The sequence below is a fragment of the Lithobates pipiens genome, unplaced genomic scaffold (genome assembly GCF_037356315.1).
Source record: "Lithobates pipiens isolate NorthernLeopardFrog02 unplaced genomic scaffold, aLitPip1_a1.2 Scaffold_8, whole genome shotgun sequence".
NCBI lineage: Eukaryota > Metazoa > Chordata > Amphibia > Anura > Ranidae > Lithobates > Lithobates pipiens.
Window position 1 is genome coordinate 551789635 of NW_027507903.1, and position 19281 is coordinate 551808915.

Consider the following 19281-nt stretch of genomic DNA (forward strand, 5'->3'; position numbering starts at 1 on the left):
AAGCAAATCCTCCCCATTGAGTTGGAGTGGGGCAAAATTCACTCATCCCCTACCAGTAGCTGCTAATAAGAATGATCTGCTGGATTCTACTTAAATTGACAACAACCAACAATCTAATTGTATAATCTACTTCAGATTTACCAAAATCTATATAGAGTGACATACCTGGCTGGATACAAAGTGAATGGATTGTTATTGGTAAATCTAAAGTAGATTGCATAGAGGTTGTACAATTAGATTGTAACCTGTATAGGCAGGTTTAGGAGTACATGTATTATCTAGCTAGGCCCAAATGCTCCAAACCAAACCTTTAACAACCTGGCAAGGAATCAGAATATGCCCACTCCACTTGCAACAGATTCAAAACATGGAGTTATCCTTTATTTTCTAATATATCACATAACAGCTAATATCTGTTAATACAAAATACATGCTAATAGTCATGTTCACACCAGTTATTAACAATTAGTGAAAAAATAGGTTTGCAGAGAAGAAAAGGAAATCCAGATTTTTTCAGGCATGATGTGATTTACATAGCAGGCCTTGCACTGATAATTGGGCTGCTGTGCTGGGGCTCAAGGTGGCACTTTCTTATTATCATACTGGCATGAGCATAGATGCAAAAATGCCAACCCAGTCCTTTTAAGCTGCTGCTAATTAATCATGTCCTGTCTCTTGTGTTCTCTTTTTACAATTGTGTCCTTGGCTGGCTGCTGCCAGTATAATTCCAGTTTGTTACCAATTAACCCCACTCTGCTCAAATTTCCAAGTGTCTCTTTTATATTACACTACAGGCTGTCCCCTTCATGACACCCCAGCAGGGATGGCAACAGGCACATTTGTTTGGGGGTGCTGTGCTGGCAATACAACTGGGGGGCTTATGGGAACTGCCACAAGATTGTGAGTGTGATAAAAAAAAAGTGGGTGTTGCTTCACAGTGTATGGCTTGTAGGGTACAGGGGGTATGGGAGTAAATTAAATGAGCCTATTAAATAAACAGTGCATTTTACGAGTAGCAAAAACCACTGCTTCTAAACTTTTCTCATTGAACAAACCTGTATGTCTGTATAAAAGTTTGGTTAAATCAGTCTAGGACAGTGATGGCGAACCTCGGCACCCCAGATGTTTTGGAACTACATTTCCCATGATGCTCAACTACACTTCAGAGTGTATGAGCATCATGGGAAACGTAGTTCCAAAACATCTGGGGTGCCAAGGTTCGCCATCACTGGTCTAGGAGTTGAGTATTCTGTATTTAATGTGGTTGGTTATTTTGGAGGGCCTGGGTGTAACGGATAAACGGGAATATCACCGTGCACCATTTGACAACTATGCGAGTGTGCATTCAGGACCACGCTCCTACACGGCTTTCAAACTAGGACCAGTGGCTGTGCCAATGGCCCTTTGCTCGGGTGTATATACATACATACATACATATACACACTCAGATACATACAGTATCTCACAAAAGTGAGTACATCCCTCACATTTTTGTAAATATTTTATTATATTTTTTCATGTGACAACACTGAAGAAATGACACTTTGCTACAATGTAAGTAGTGAGTGTACAGCTTGTATAACGGTGTAAATTTGCTGTCCCCTCAAAATAACTCAACACACAGACATTAATGTCTAAACCGCTGGCAACAAAAGTAAGTACACCCCTAGTGAAAATGTCCAAATTGGGCCCAATTAGCCATTTTCCCTCCCCGTTGTCATGTGACTCGTTAGTGTTACAGGGTATCAGGTGTGAATGGAGAGCAAATGTGTTAAATGTGGTGTTATTGCTCTCACTCTCTCATACTGGTCACTGGAAGTTCAACATGGTACCTCATAGCAAATAACTCTCTGAGGATCTGAAAATAATTTTTGCTCTACATAAAGATGGCCTAGGCTATAGAAGAAGATTGCCAAGACCCTAAAACTGAGCTGCAGCATTGTAGCCAAGACCATACAGCAGTTTAACAGGACAGGTTCCACTGAACAGGACTCGCCATGGTCGACAAAAGAAGTTGTGTGAACGTGCTCAGCGTCATATCCAGAGGTTGTCTTTGGAAAATAGGTATATGAGTGCTGCTAGCATTGCTGCAGAGGTTGAAGGGGTGGGGGTCAACCTGCCAGTGCTTAGACCATACGCCGCACACTGCATCAAATTGGTCTGCATGGCTGTCATCCCAGAATGAAGCCTCTTCTAAAGATGATACACAAGAAAGTCAGCAGACAGTTTGGTTAAGGACATGGATTACTGGAACCATGTCCTGTGGTCTGATGAGACCAAGATAAACTTATTTTGTTCAGATTGTGTCAAGCGTGTGTGGCGGAAACCAGGTGAGTAATACAAAGACAAGTGTGTCTTGCCTACAGTCAAGCATGGTGGTGGGAGTGTCATGGTCTGGGGCTGCATGAATGCTGCTGGCACAGGGGAGCTACAGTTCATTGAGGGAACCATGAATGCCAACATGTACTCTGACATACTGAAGCAGAGCACGATCCCCTCCCTTCAGGGACTGGACCGTAGGGCAGTATTCCAACATGATAACGACCCCCAAACACACCTCCAAGATGACCACTGCCTTGCTAAAGAAGCTGAGGGTAAAGGTGATGGACTGGCCAAGCATGTCTCCAGACCTAAACCCTATTGAGCATTTGTGAGGCATCCTCAAATGGAAGGTGGAGGAGCGTAAGGTCTCTAACATCCACCAGCTCTGCAATGTCCTCATGGAGGAGTGGAAGAGGACTCCAGTGGCAACCTGTGAAGCTCTAGTGAACTCCATGCCAAGAGGGTTAAGGCAGTGCTGAAAAATAATGGCGGCCACGCAAAGTATTGACACATTGGGCCCAGTTTAGACATTTTCACTTAAGGGTGTACTCACTTTTGTTGCCAACATTTTACACATTAATGTATGTGTGTTGAATTATTTTGAGGGGACAGCAAATTTACACTGTTATACAAGCTGTACACTCACTACTTTACATTGTAGCAAAGTGTCATTTCTTCAGTGTTGTCACATGAAAAGATATAATACAATATTTACCAAAATGTGAGAGGTGTACTCACTTTAGTGAGATACTGTACATACATATACATACTCAGTTACATACATACTGTATACACACTCAGATACACCAGGATAGAGTTACTTATTTTCATAAGAGTGACAGTTATTTTCAGTTGAGCCCAAAGAAAACTGAAAAATACAGTCACCTGCCAGATAAAGATCTTCATCCTTGTCTAAAGCTTTGTAATTGAACAATAGGAACATGACAATTAGATAGAAACACAATGGGATGTTTAGTCAGACCATTATGTTACATGGTATCTCTAAGACCCCTTTCACACTGCCCGCGTTTTTCAGGCACTACAGCACTAAAAATAGTGCCTGTATAGCGCCTGAAAAAAGCAGCTCCATTCACTTCAGTGTGAAAGCCCGAGGGCTTTCATACTGGAGCGGTGCACTGGCAGGATGTCACAAAAAGTCCTGCCAGCAGCTTCTTTGGAGCGGTGAAGGAGCGATGAACTCACGCTTCTCCACCGCTCCTCCTCATTGGAATCAATGGGGCAGCGATGTGATACCACTCAGGCGGCATTTTGTGGGCGGATTTAACCCCTTTTCGGTCGCTAGCGGGGGGTTAAAACCTTCCTGCTAGTGGCCAAATAACGCAGCTAAAACAACGGTAAAGAGCAGCTTTACCACAGACGCCCCCCACGGCTCGGCGTGAAAGCCGTCTAAGCCCTTGTACACACGGTCGGACATTCCGATGGAAGGTGTCCGATCGGACCATGTTGTCAGATAATCCGACTGTGTGTGGGCTCCATCGGACTGTTTCCGTCGGAGTATCCGACGGACCAAGTTTTCCAACTTCGTTATATAAAATTTTCCGACAACATGATCCGATCGGACTTTGTCCGATCATGTGTAGAGAATTCCGATCAGACAAAGTGTCACGTATGCTCAGATCAAATTCCTAAACCAAAGCTATTGGCTACTAGCCTAAACGTAGTCCCGTCCTAACGAAATAACGGTATCACGTTAAGTACGATCGGATTTTCTGACAACTTTGTCCGACTGTGTGTATGCAACCGTTTCGGACAAAATCCGTCTGACAAAATCCGATGGATTTGGTTGTGGGAATGTCTGACCGTGTGTACAAGGGCTTAAGCAGATTTTCCATCAGATTGTAAAGTGAATGGACAGTTTTATATTAACCAACAACTACATAGTGCAAAAGCTAACCTGATTGGATAGAAGTTGAATGGTTTGTTTAGGAAGCCCCTCCAACTACATAATTTGTTAATAAATATAAATGAGATTGCACAAAGATTGCACAGTTTGTAGTACATATAGGCACTTTTACAATGACCTGTATTATAGCAGTGATGAGAATACTTGGTGTTGTAGAGGTATATGCACCGATGTGCCATAACATTATGACCGCTCACTCAATATTGAATAGGTTCCCCTTTTGCCACCAAAACAGCCCTGACTTATCCATGCATGGACTCCACTGGATAAAGCATCACACTGCCTCCACCAGCTTACCTTCTTCTCATAGTTCATCCTGGTGTCGTTTCTTTCCCAGGTAAGTGGTGCACATCGACTCGGCCATCCACTTAATGGGAAGAAAAACGGAAAATTGTATACTCACCTTTCCGTAATTTTCCTTTCCTGACGCATCCCTTGGCAGCACACACACTGGGTTGTGACTCCGCCTCCACAACCTGATAGGACTGGTTAGCTATAAGATTTGAAGAGGAGTCCACCGTTTCATTCTCAGTAACTATCACCTTAGAGGGGTGGGATCTGTGTGCTGCCATGGGATGCGTCAGGAAAGGAAAATTACGGAAAGGTGAGTATACAATTTTCAGTTTTCCTGACGCATCATGGCAGCACACACACTGGGAAATAACTCGCTACATGGGAGGGTGCCTTTCAGAAGTTTTTTATTTACTCAAGTACAAGATATGGATGAGTTTGATTGAATAATTGATCTCCCGAACTCAACCGTAGTTAATTGAGCCGGGTCTATTCTATAGTGTGACATGAATGTGGTTTTTGATGACCAAGTTGCTGCCTTGCAAATAGTCTCTGGTGATACTCTGCCGTTGAATGCGCTTTCAGGTTTTCCGGTATTGGAAGGTGTTGAACTAGATATGCTTTCTTGATGACTTTAATCAACCATGAGGATATTGTCCTTGAAGAAGCCGCTTGACCTTTTTTGGTGCCATGCGGAATGACCAGGAGGTTTTCTGACTTCCTGAATGGAGCGGTAGCCTCCAGGTAGGCAGATATTGCAAACTTCACGTCCAGAGGGTGTGGATTTCCGTCTGTGTTGAGAAAAAACAGGAAGATTGATCTCCGGATTAAAGTGGAAGCTGGATGCTACCTTTGGCACAAACTGTTCCGAAGGTCTGAGTACGATCCTGTCTGGGAAAAAACTAGGTGTGGTTCTTTGATTAATAGAGCTTGCAGCTCGGAGACCCTTTTGGCCGATGTGATTGCAACTAGAAATGATAGTTTTAGTGTCAAGTCCCATAGGGATATTGATCCTCCCGTCGAGAAAGGTTATTTTGTTAAAGCTTCCAGGACGATCGACAGGTCCCAGGTCGGAAAAATTGGTTTTCTAGGAGGCTTTATTTTTAGGCATGCTTTCTGAAACTGAATGATGAGGGGGTTTAAAGCCCACTTGATTCCTGTCATTGCGGATATGGCAGAGACCTGAACTTTTAAGGTGCTTGACCTTAAACCTTTCTCTAGACCTGGTTGTAGAAATTCTAACACCTGAGAGACTGATGGAGAAAGGGGGTTCCAGGACTGTAGTTGGGCTATTGCGGAATTTTTTTTCCAAATCTTATTATATATGTTGTTTGTCGATTTCTTCCTTGCTTGTTGTAAGGTGGATATTACTCTTAATGAACAACCCTGATCTAGCAACCTTTCCCTTTCAGTTTCCAAGCCGTCAGGTGTAATCGCTCTGGTGACGGGTGTAGAAATTTCCCTTGTGAGAGCAAGTCTGGGAACAGCGGAAGTGGGAGAGGCTCTTCTGTGTTCAATTGCAGGATGGTCGGAAACCATGGTCTTCTGGGCCAGAAGGGCAACACTGCTATTACCGTGGAAGACGAAGTCCTCAGTCTGGCCAGAAACCTGGCTATCAAGGGCACCGGAGGGAATATGTAACCTAGGCAAAATTCCCAAGGATGGTGGAGACAGTTGATCCCTGTTGCTGCTGGATAGGCGGTCCTTGCTAAGAAGCGAGTACATTTGCGATTCGCTGGAGTTGCTGCCAGATCCATATCGGGAACACCCCATTTGCGTGTCAGAAGAGGCTTTGTGACTGAGAGAGCACTCGTTGTTTGAAATAAATATTCGACTTAGGTCGTCCGCGAGTTGGTTGTGAATCGCGGGTACGTATACTGCCTTCAGATCCGTCAGGTAGACTTGAGCCCACTCGATTATAGGTCGTACCTCCTGCATTAGGACTTTGCTTCTGGTGCCCCCTTGCCTGTGGACATAATTCACAGCCACTGTGTTGTCCATACGCAGGAGGACACTCTTCCCTGAGAAGAGGGGACTGAAAGCTAGAAGTGCTTGCCATGCAGCCCTGAGTTCCAGAACGTTTGAGACTATCCCTTGTGGACAGAAGGGCCAGCGGCCCTGTGCTCCCCGATCTAGATGATACGCTCCCCAGCCAAGGTAACTGGCATCCGACGTTACTATTTCTGGGAGTGGATGAACGATGGGACGACGGCGTGTTAAATTGCTGGTTTGAGTCCACCATCGTACTGACTCCTTGACTGTCCTGGTGATTGTTATTTGTTGTGACATTGACACCCCGTTCCATTGTTTTAGGAACGAATTCTGGAATACCCTCGAGTTGAGACCACTGAACCATTAGAAAGGTTGATGACATTGAGCCCAGAACGCTTAAGCATTTTCTTGCAGACAGGTGGTCTACTGATAGTAGCTTTCTCACTTTGCGGATAAGAGGATGAAGTTTCTCCTGGGGAAGCCCTACTGTGTTGGATCTGGTGTCCAATTCGGCTCCTAGGAAGACCATCTTCTGTACTGGGACCAGGCTGCTCTTCCTCCAATTCACTATCCACCCGAATTGCTGGAGCGTGGAAATCAGAATTGAACGATGTCGTAGAAGTGTTTCTCGATTGTCTGCTAGAAGAAGAATATCGTCGAGATAGTGTAGGACTCTTAGACCCCTTTCTCTCAATAGTGCTATAACCGGAAGTAACACCTTTGTGAAGGTCCTGGGTGCCGTTGATATCCCAAATGGGAGGCTTTTGAATTGAAAGTGTTGCCTGCCTATCGCAAAGCGTAGGTACTTTTGAAAGGTTTGATGCACTGGAATGTGTAGATAAGCGTCGGACAAATCGACCGAGAGCATCCGATCTTTCTCCCCTATTGTTAGTAATATTGATTGGAGACTCTCCATCCTGAATGATTCGACTAGAATCATTTGGTTTAACTTTTTTAAATCCAACACGGGCCTCAGGTCTCCTGTTTTCTTTGACACCGAGAAAAGGGGAGAGTAAAACCCCTCTCCTCTCTGCTCCTGTGGAACTTCTACGATTGCTTGCTTCTGGAGCAACTCCATAATGTATCTGACCAAAAGCTTTCGTTTCAGGCGCGAAAAGGGTAGTTTGGTAGGTCTGTAGTGGTTTTTTGGCAGTTTTCGCTCGAACTTCCACCTGTGACCTTGCTGAACGGTGGATATCGCCCAGGGTTCCTTTATTTTGTCTATCCATACTTGGGCAAATAGCCTCAGCCTCGCACCTACTATTGCGGGCTGGGCATGCGTGGCATCAAAAAGATTTTTGTTGCTTGGATCTTCTGACGGTATTAGACCCGATTTTCCCCCCGTGACCTTTGATATTGCGGAATCTAGTTTTGAACCAAAAAGGTTAGTGCCATCATAAGGGATCTTACACCAGCTGGATTTGGAAGTTGCATCAGCAACCCAAGGTTTTAGCCAGAGAGCTCTTCTGGAAGTTACTGAGGCTAGCATTGCTCTTGCTGAGGACCGTATAACGTCCACCGCCGCCTCCGCTACGAAATCACCCGCAAGGCTGAGTTCCTGCAGTGCTGAAATAATTTTGTCTTGGTCTGCTTCCACAATTAATTTTTCAATGCCAGACGTCCAGGAGGTGATGGCTCTACCGACCGCTGCTAGAGCAATTTCTGGCCTACAGGCCCCCCCCCCGCTGCTGAGTAGGCTTTCTTAAGGACGAGATCGATTTTGCGATCCATCACATCCTTAAGGTTACGGCGTCTTCTATTGGTAGGGTTACATGGCGCGCTAAGCGCATCAGTGAGCAGTCTACCACGGGAGCGGAGATAAGAGGGTTCACTGCTGGCTCTTTTAGGGGATAGAGCTTCGCTAATCTGTTGTTTAAGCCGGACTTCTTTTCTGGTTTTTGCCATTCATCTTTTATGAGCTCCTCTAGCTCTTCAATAAAGGGGAAGACCTCAGGGTCTTTTTTTAGGTTAGGGAAGTATTTCCGTAACTTAGGCGGGACGTCTCTCTCTTCCTCCCAACCGATCGCCTCCTTAACCGATTTCGCAAATGGGTTTATTAATGCAAAGTCGAAAACTGTAGGGGCCAGGGGATCCTCATCCTCTGGGGAGTCATCTGGATCCTGAGGGGTGTGAGAGGTTGAGGCTGAGTTAGATGACCTGATTGGATCATAAGCTGTCACCTGTAGGATTGTTTCTTTAACTGAGTCTCTTATAATATTGGAGGCTTCTCTAGCGTCAGCTTCCTTGTCCCGAGTTGCTTCCTCCAGACAGATTTGGCAGACAAGCTTACTAGGTAATGCTTGCGCTCCACAGACCCAGCAGGTATTAACCGCAGGACGGGTATGGTGCTCCTCTCGGTGTGAGGATGACGCTTCTCTGCGATGACGGGAAGACCTTGACCGACTTCGCCGAGAGTGAGAGTGTCTTGAGGGGGAACGTTCCTTTCTTTTAGAATGGGATGACCCCGATGACCTGCCAGAGCTACCAAAATGAAAGGTATTAGTGGCAGTGCTCTCTTTTTCTCCTCTTCACTACTTACCAATCCATACGTCCCCTTACCTTGTGGTTCTAGGATGGTCTACTAAGGCAGCGGTCTCCATAGGGAAGAATAGAGTACACCTGTGACCAGAGGTTTTCAGTGTAAGAGCCAATGCAGAGTATGGGCAGAAGGTGCAGACACAGAAAAGAATGGCAAAGTACATAAAGATGATGGAAAAAAGGCTTACCAGAGATCAGGAGGACTTGTCTTGCAAGGCAGCAGGCTGTGTGCAGAGATCAGGATGGTAGATGATGTGGAAAGCACAAGCAGCACTTCAAAACGAAAATGACATTTTTTAAATAGCCCGCCGTCGCCGGAGGAGTGACGTCACCGCCGCGCATGCCCACTGGCAGGCCGCGCCGTCCTGCGCCATCTTGGATGCTGGCAAATGCAGAGGGCAAGGGGAAAACGTCACTTCCTGAGCGCCGAGCGTCCGAACGGAACCGCCATGATGGAGAGGTCACAGCGCCGTGGAACTACAGGGCTCAGCTCAGGGACATGTTCACTTGCTGCCTGATATATCATGCCTACTTTCAGGTGCCATTGTAGCAAGATAGTCAATGTTATTCACTTTACCTGTCCGTAGTCATAGTGTTATGGCTGATCGGTGTATACACATATGTCATGGTGCATGGCTGGGTATATCTATACAAGGCATGTCTGAGTTCAGATGTTACATTGAGTTGTGATGGGATATACGACAAGACTTTGAAATGTCCCCATCGCTCTGTACATCCACAGGTGTGACATCGTACATCTATATTTATCTCTGCCTGGAAAAGGGCTGCTTGTCCTGTCCGTGTCACTCACATGGAAGCAGTGTGCCAGTGGGACCGGGGGGGGCTGCTCAGGTCTAGCGTTCTCATTGGGTGGTATAGAGAGAAGAGACCAAAGACAGATTATCAGAGGATAAATCATCAGACAAAATGACAGTAAGGAGGCTGCCCGTCCACAGACCCAAAAATAACACAAATATCTCTCCACGGTGTACAGGAGCAAAGACGTGTTCAATATAAAACCTGCACTGAGCGAATATGGAGGCTGCCATTGCTGACTTCAGAAAAAGCTGATTACTGGCTGTCATGCTAAAACAAATACGCTAATCAGGAGTTCAGACATCATTTTTAAGCCTCGTACACACGTACGATTGTTGGTCAACTGAGTGTCTGATTTTTGTCAAAAGGGAGTGTGCCTGGATCTTGCCATGCATACTAACGGTACACAATTGTCGTGCAACAAACATGAACATAGTGACTTACTACCAGGAATTTCAGCTCTTAAACGCCACCCTTTGGGCCCCATCTGCTAATTTTGTGTTTGGTGAGCATTGATTACGAGCATACATGTTTGTACTTTTGACTTTTGTGTGACGGATTTGTGTACTGACCATATGAAAATCAGACAACAGCCCGTTGTCTGACGAAAATTTACTAGCCTGTCATCCAACATTTGTTGGCTGAAAATTGGACAACAATTGTCAAAAGGAGTGTACTAACGGTAAGATTTTAGGACAACAGTCTGTCAACAGACAATCCCCTGCCAACAATCGTATCGTGTGTACAGCCTCGTACCCACGATATGATTGTTTGCAGGGGGTTATCTTGTTGACAGAATGTTGTCCTAAAATCTGACCATTAGTACACTCCTTTTAACAATTGTTGTCCAACTTTCGGACAGAAGGGGGCCAAAGCGTGGCACTCAAGAGTTGAAATTCTTCGTAGTACGTCACTACGTTCGTGTTTGTGGCAGGACAATTGTGTACCGTTAATATGCAAGACAAGATCCTGGCACACGCCCTTTTGACAAAAATCAGACGCTCGGTTGGCCAACAATTGTACCGTGTGTACGAGGCTTTAGACTTGCATGTTCCAGGTCAGTGACAGCCAGGCAGCTAGTATTATTTTCAGGAGCTCAGCAGTGGCAGCCCCTTTACCACACAGAACCTCATCCATATCAATGCAGAATGAATGCATGTATTCAGAAGTAATGTACACTGGAGCAGCCATCCATGGAAACATTAAGCAGAAATTACAGCAAGAGCTCAGTTTTACCAGAGCAAAGTTATTATTCTCACTTGTACCTATAAGAAATGATTAGAACCCCAGCCAGTTTTGTTTTGTTGTCTGTGACCCATTGGCAAGATTTTCCTTCACTTCCTATTCTAGAGACAAATTTCTCGGTTGACGGTTGTCATAAGAACAGGTGTCACCATTGGAAGTCTTCCCTTCGCCTCCTGTGCAGGTCATAACTTTTAGCCCTTGTACACACGGTCGGACATTCTGACAACCATATCTGTTGGATTTTGTCCGACGGATTTTGTCCGAAACTGTTGCATACACACGGTCGGACAAAGTTGTCGGAAAATCTGATTGTACATAACGTGATGACGTTATTTCGTTACGACGGGACTATGTTCAGCCTAGTAGCCAATAGCTTTGGTCTAGGAATTTGATCTGAGCATGCGTGGCACTTTGTCTGTCGGAGTAGACTACACATGATCGGAGTATGTCCGATCAGAGCATTTTGTCTGAAAATTTTACCGGCAAGTTGGAAAAGTTGGTCCGTCGAATATTCCGACGGAAACAGTCCGATGGAGACCACACACAGTCGGAATATCCAACAAAACGGTCCGATAGGACACATTCCGTTCCGGAATCTCTGACCGTGTGTACAAGGGCTTAGAGTTTCCCTCGCTCTCGAGCAATGGGCATCAGGACAAATAGATAGGGTGAATCTCCCCAGTGGGCACACAGACAGCAAAACAATCCTGACAGGGGGGTCTAGCACGTCCACGCTGCCAATAACTAAAAAAAAAAAGTTTTGGCTTGTAATAATACTGATCTGATTTTTGCAAACTGAATTAATCAGTAACAGCCCTACTATTTGGAGATCAAGAGTCTCATTTACGGGATATTGTTAAAGCCATGTTCATCTTTTTACAATTATCAAGCACTGTTTTTTGAATTGCATTTGATGTTTATTTGTCATTATGTTATATTGATTATGTATTAGCATAACACTTATTATTTATTTTGTGTTTGCAGCTCGCTATTTTTTTTTTTTATGCACAATTTGCCCAGTTCCCAATATGAATTATTAACATAAAAAGATGGGCTGGAACATCCAAAACTCCTAGGAATACCACCAAAATCTGCAATCCCCTTTCATTCTAATTCAGCATAGTACTGTCGGGCTTAAAGCTATTGCTTTGATGTGTATAATGAGTCATTGCACTCCATACACTCTCCGTTCCAGATATCTGGGGGCACAGTGGTGCCAAGATTCCCATTTTGACATCAGTGTGTATGCCCATGCGATGTTATTAGATATGTAACAATTATGGATTGCAATAACAGCAGCCTTCCGAAACGAGGTATATATATTGCAGCCAATCATTTATATCACACATATTCCTGACGCACATCCTTCAAATACACACATACTGTACTTTATTATAAACAGATCAGGGAATGTTTAGTAGCAGGAGTGCATGTTATATCTGTGCTGGAGGGAACATGAAATCTCACAAAGTAAACCAGTGGAAGCAGTAAAGTGCTATCAGCAGCAATCAGAGCAAACCAACAGAATCCATCTAATACTGATCTGTCTTCGGCAAAATAAATTCTGGTTGGCTGCTGTGAGTTACTGTACTTTGCATTAAGCACATTTCTTTTTACATGTGCTACTGAATAAACTCCTTGCATATAGTTTTACCATATGGGGGATGGAACTGGATTAAACAGATGGAGTGTAGTGCTAACTGTGAGTTCATAAGAGAGAAAGAAATAGTGTATGATTAGATCAGCTTTTCTCAACCTTTTCAACACAGAGGAACCCTTGACATAGTTATCCGGTCTCGGGGAACCCCTGCTAAAAATTAGAAATCTACAACTCGTGATACATTAGTGTGATGGTCAGTGGGAAGAATGGTCCTTACACTTGTGGTCATTGGGAAGAATTACCTCCTTACAGATAGCTAAAAAGATCACTGGTGTGGAAACTTATCTGAGAGGCAGAAATTGCCCAATGCTGAAGGAACCCCTAGCAACCTCTGGAGGAACCCTAAGATTCCACGGAACCCTGGTTGAGAATCACTGAATTAGATTGATATCACCAAGGTAAGTGGATGGGACACCTATACCTCTATGCCTAAGACCAGTACTAACCGAAGCCAAACTGAAAAGCAACAGAAGTACAGTAACAAAAATATAATGGAAATTTAAAGTTAGGATGTAAAAAATAGATTTAAAAAAATCCTAGGTTAGGAAATAGGCATTGGTCATGCTAAGAAAGGTAATGAAACATCTGAAAAACAATGAACCAAATAATGAGATAGACACTGGTAAAACAATTGCCTATAAACAAGAGGGTCAGTTGTTTTAAGAGGTGAACAGAACGGATGAGGGGACCATGGATAAGGACATTAGGTGCAGTCATATAGGACATTAAAAAAACACCAGGATGAACATAAAGGTCATGTGGTGGGACAATAGTAGAACAGATGGGAAGGTAACAGGGTGAATAGATTATGTAGAATGAATGTCTTTTAGACAGAGATGGAGAGACCATAACAGAACGAATGGATGACCAAGTCAGAGGTGACTTTCACATGCACATACTGTAGAAAGGGATATATTAAGGAACATCATCACACTGTAGTAGGACAGAGGTGGTAAAGGAATCAGAGAGAATACTAATGCCGCGTACATACGAGCGGACTTTTCAACATTCAAAGTCCGACGGACTGATTCCGTCAGACTTTTCGATCGTGTGTGGGCTGCAACGGACTTTTGATTCGCAAAAGTCTGACGGACTTTAGAAATGGAACATGCTTCAAATTTTTCCGACGGAACTCCGCCGGACCCGGTCCCTTCGAAAAATTCGCTCGTGTGTATGCTATTCCGACGGACTAAAACCGACGCTAGGGCAGCTATTGGCTACTGGCTATGAACTTCCTTATTCGAGTCCAGTCGTACGTCATCACGTTCGAATCCGTCGGAGTTTGGTGTGATTGTGTGTGGCCAAGTCCGCTCAGTCGAAAAGTCCGTCAGAACTCTGTCGGAACTCCAGCAGAACTCCGGCAGGACTCCTTTGGAAGTCTGTCGGACATAAGTCCTCTCGTGTGTATGGGGCTTAAGAAGGCAAAAGGTAGTCATATAGGAAAGAGGTCAAAGTTGTGCCAAGCTACCACAGTTAGGTATAAAATACACCATTCCTGGGCAAAGGATCAGATGTTGTCAAATGAATTAGAGGAGATAAAAGAAGAACGCCAAGCCACGAACAGAGGCAGGTGGCACTGGATGTATAGACAACAAGGTAAGAAAAGGGTCAGAAACCACTAGGTACCAGATGTTATGAATTGTGAAAGTGGCAAATCCAGAAGAATATGTTGAACATACAAAATGGGCATGCAGAGTAAATAACATTAAGGTTATGGCTGGAAGCCCAGAAAGCCTTGATAATCAGAGATATGAAGGAAGAGCTGACTTTGGTAGCCATAGCAACCATTTTTCCCTTTCACAAACTGCTGTGATTGGTTGCTATGGACAAAATGATCAGCTCTTTAAATGAACCTAGCTAAAGAAAAATAAGATGATGTTTCCGGAAAAAAATCATTTAGAATAAAGGAGGAAAGAGCTGGAGAAAGTTGGCAGGCATGGAGGTACAGAGAATGAAGGAAAGAGCTATGAGACAACCATGCTAGGGAGGAGTGCCGGGGTGGAGAAAATAGAATAGATAGTTTGAATTACTGTAACAGGACAATGGGGGGGGGGGGGGGGGGTAGTTTGCAATAGGGTAAGAAAATGTCCACACTTTCCGTATTAATATTATTTCATTATCATGAGGCCTAGCACAAATACAAGTAATATTGTACCATTTTAATTCTACTTTCTAGCTTTCGATGTGTGTCATCCATTGTTTTGATTGCACTATGAGGCTGGTGAATATGATGAATATGGTTTTAATATTAAGTTACATTTAATAAATGATGGAAGACTGTACTGTCGATGGCTATAATAAATTCAAGTTGAAAGTGATAGGTATAGGGGGTTATTTACTAAAGGAAAATCTACTTTGCACTGCAAGTGCACTTGAAAGTGCACTTTGAAGTAAAGTCGCTGTAGATCCGAGGGGGACATGCAAGGAAAATAAAAAACAGCATTTTAGCTTGCACATGATTGGATGATAAAATCAGCAGAGCTTCCACTCATTTCAGATCTACCCCTTATGCCGCGTACACACGAGCGGACTGTATGGCGTACTTAGTCCGTCAAAACACATTTCAGCGGACAGTCCGCTCGTTTGTGGGCTTCAGCGGACTTTTTCAGCGTGCAGTCCGGCGTACTAAGAATTTTGGATTTTTCAAAATTCTGTCCGTTGTACTTTGGTTTCAGCGGACAATCCGCTCGTCAGTATGCTAGTTCGACGGACTAAGAATGGCGCATGCCCAGAAAGGATTTACACGGCGGGAGGGTGCTTTGCTGTGTATTGGACTTCCTATTTCTAGTCCCGTCGTACGTGCTGTACACGTCATCGCGCAAGCTTTCGACGGACTGTTTGTGTATCCGTGTGTGGTCAAGTCCCTTCAGTGGAAAGTACGACGGACTGTCCGTCAGATTGTATGACGAACTAAGTACGCCATACAGTCCGCTCGTGTGTACGCGGCATTAGATTTAGAGCGACTGCACTTCCAAGTGCACTTGCAGTGCAAAGTGGATTTTGCCTTTTGTAAAAAAAAAACACAGTATATAGGTGAAGTATAAATAAGAGATCAATGATGGTGAGATTATTGGCACAATAAGTGAGAATTATAATTTGCCACAGCCCTCCTGTGTCTCTTAGGGTAGCAGAGACAAAGAGGCACAGCTGTAATATTTCAATTTTTTCTTCTATCAGCAATGAAAAATAAATGCCAAATCCACTCATATAAACTTATTTTTTAATCATTCCAGCCAAAAAAAAGGGTTAGCAAAAAAGTCAATACTCACACTTTCAAAGGAGCTGTGACCTTTTAAATGGGGAGGCTACATGTTGTGGAGATATACTTTACATGGTAGAAGGAACAATTATTGGTTTATGTTGTTAAGTCAAGTTTGAGTGAGAAATCTACATTTGCTTGTTTTAAAGAGCACATGTAGTTCAGTAATAAACAATGCTGTGAAGGAGGAGCAGAGGAAAAGCAGACAGATCTACCCCAGATTATCTCCATACTGTTTTCCTGCAGTGCTAGCAAAGTAGCCAGTGGCAAAGTTAAAGCTGAACTTCAACATAAGCAACATTTTTTTGAATAAAAGAGGCATGTGTAATCGGGTATAAAAACTTTTTGTGAGGGAAATTCTTCACCTGATAAAGATCATAAAGATCAGTCACTGCTGCATTCTCTGATTGTGCAAGGTGTCTGGTCTTGTATCTGCCCCTGATGTTGTTTTCTAGGTATGCAAAGGCATTTCACGGAAACATAGTGGATTTATAACTGTTGAGGCTATGGAAAAATACATTTAAAATGGAGTTCCACCCAAAAATTGAATTCCCGCTGTCCAGATTCTCGACCACCAACCACCCCCGGTTTCACATTTGGCACCTTTCAGGGGGGAGCAGATACCTGTCTAGTACAGGTATTTGCTCCAACTTCCAGCGAAAGATCGCCGCAGTATCCCCGGCAATCTACGCCATGTCTGGACCCTCCTCGGTCCCCCCCACTGTCTTCTGGGAGACACACAGTTCCCAGAAGACAGCAGAGACCACTCAGAACAGCAAGGCTTCACTTCCTGATTCCCTTACTGAAGACGCCGACGCCTCCACCCGGGAGCCGAGGGACAGGTCGGCTTCAGGTGTGGACTTTGTGGGAGCCCTGGACAGGTAAGTGTCCTCAGTTTAAAAGTTAGCAGCTGCAGTATTTGTAGCTGCTGACTTAAAAAAAAATTTGCTTTATATTACAATATTTGAGCCCAGAGTTTAGCTTTAAAGTGTATGAACCTGACACAAAAGAATTGCACTTATTTCAGCTAAGAAGTTAAGAAGCTAAGAAGTTATTGTAGTAGCTTCTGTAGTTCTTGTTTCAGGCCTCTTTTCCTTTATTTTTACCTGCTGATACTGCCAGAAACACACTTCTTGTCCTGGGGTGACAACGCTCACTTACCGTACTATATCGTTGGAGGAGCCATGTTTTCTCCCTAGGACATGTAACATGTTATAAACCCCAATTAAAAAAGTAGAGGAGCACTAAACATCATCCTAAATAAGAGAAATAAGAGATAATGAACCAACAATAGAAACTTAATATGCAAAGTCCGTAGTAAACATCAATACCACTCATGTAGAGTAAAAGTTCTCCTCGTGATGTTGGTGACTCACAACACGACAAGAAGTGCACCTCCACCACATAAGTTACACGCTTACCAGACAGCAAGCGTTTTAACACTTGCATTGTGGCTAATACCCACCAGGGCCTTTGTCCTCAAAAGGGAAGTCAAATGGCAGCTCATATCATAAGAAAATTCCAACATGTAGTAAAGCAGAGCAGATGATCTAAGCCCTTTCCTGAGATCCAAAGGAGCCAAATGTGTTTTCAATTGATGTACTCAGAGAGATGACCCAAAAAAGAAGTGATATTTCTTAAAATAAAATGTTATATGGTTTTAGACTATGGTGAGCTTTCTCTTTTTGGGTCATCTCTCTGAGTACATCAATTGAAAACTAATTTGGCTCCTTTGGATCTCAGGAAAGGGCTTAGATCATCTGCTCTGCTCTACTACATGTTGGAATTTTCCAATGATACGAGCTGCCATTTGACTTCCCTTTTGAGGACAAGGGCCCTGGCTGGGTATTAGCCACAAGTGTTAAAATGCTTGCTGTCTGGTAAGCGTGTAATTTATGTGGTGGAGGTACACTTCTTGTCGTGTTGTGAGTCACCAACATCTGGTGGTATACACCTTTTCAATTCTCTGTACATGAGTGGTCTTGATGTTTACTAGGAACTATATTAAAGTGTTACTAAACCCAGTAATATGAAAATTGTTTATCCACCCGCCCCCCCCCCCCCCCCCAACAGTGCCCAAAGCTTATAAAGCTTATAAATATTATTTTTACATTAAAATATAGCCACTATATACCTTTTTGGCTGATCTGTAAAACACGGCCAGTGATAAGCTGCACAGTTCCTCCAGTGCTGAGAGTTCAGGTAGGAGGAGATTTCCACTGCAACCTGTATACACTCCCACATGTGTGATGTCAATATCATGTGACCTGGCTATCTCTGAGAACAAGCAAATCTTTTCTCCAGCATAAAAGTCACAACTGAGCATGTGCAGGTTGGCTACCCTGCCTGTGTTAGCTGGCTTTCCCCAGATAGACAGTGCAGGAGGGGAGGATCTGTGCTCACAGGATAAAACAGCCTTTTTACATAATGCAGAGGATTAACCCCTTAAGTTCCACAGTGAGTATAACAAGCATACTATGCTGCATATACAGACTGATTTTACTGTTGTGGGTTTAGTAACACTTTAAGTTTCTATTGTTGGTTCATTCACTGTTTTCTTATTTAGGTTGATGTTTAGCGCAGCTCTACTTTTTTTAGTTGTGGTTTATGACTGTGTGTATCTCGCAGCAGAGCTATGTTATGACTACAGAATACCTTTCCCTCTCCTTATTTCATAAAATAGGGTGTTCATTAGTCCACAGGAAGAACTAGGATTAATGATAACTGATTACAGTGCAGCACAGGAAGTTGTTAACCCACAAGGTTTCTGGCGGGATCAGCAGGTGTTTTTTTTCACTTATATAACACAATAATATTAATTGTATATTTAGCCTGATTATTAAGAGAACCAAATAACAGAAGCTTTTTGTTAGGGTTTACTTACATTTTAAGTGTGACCAGGGGGATCCTCACAATGCTATACTGACAGTGCAGCACAGGCATGGGGCTTATTTAACAAATGGCAACATTGTTCTATTTCTGAAATCATTTTAAATGCTTGACATTATCAGTGACATCATGTTAACAGGTTACCAGTGATGCCATATTACCAGAGCCAGAGGGACTCCAGGCTATTTCCCCGTTCCCCATGTAAATTCTAAGGCTAGCTTTTAGGAGATTCAGTATATAAAGAATCCCTGTACTCATGGTAACCCCTCACACCCATTGCTTATGCATAAAATTCTGAAAGCGTCCCATCTTTCAGCCTTTAGCAGCACAAAAGAATACTCACAT

At 43.6% G+C, this 19281-nt stretch overlaps 1 protein-coding gene across 11 annotated transcripts in view; it reads right to left on the reverse strand.

Annotated features, from left to right (window-relative positions):
* Positions 1–19281, reverse strand: part of ANK1 (ankyrin 1) — a 404481-nt gene that overhangs the window by 2335 nt on the left and 382865 nt on the right. The gene's annotated exons all lie outside the window — the stretch shown is intronic.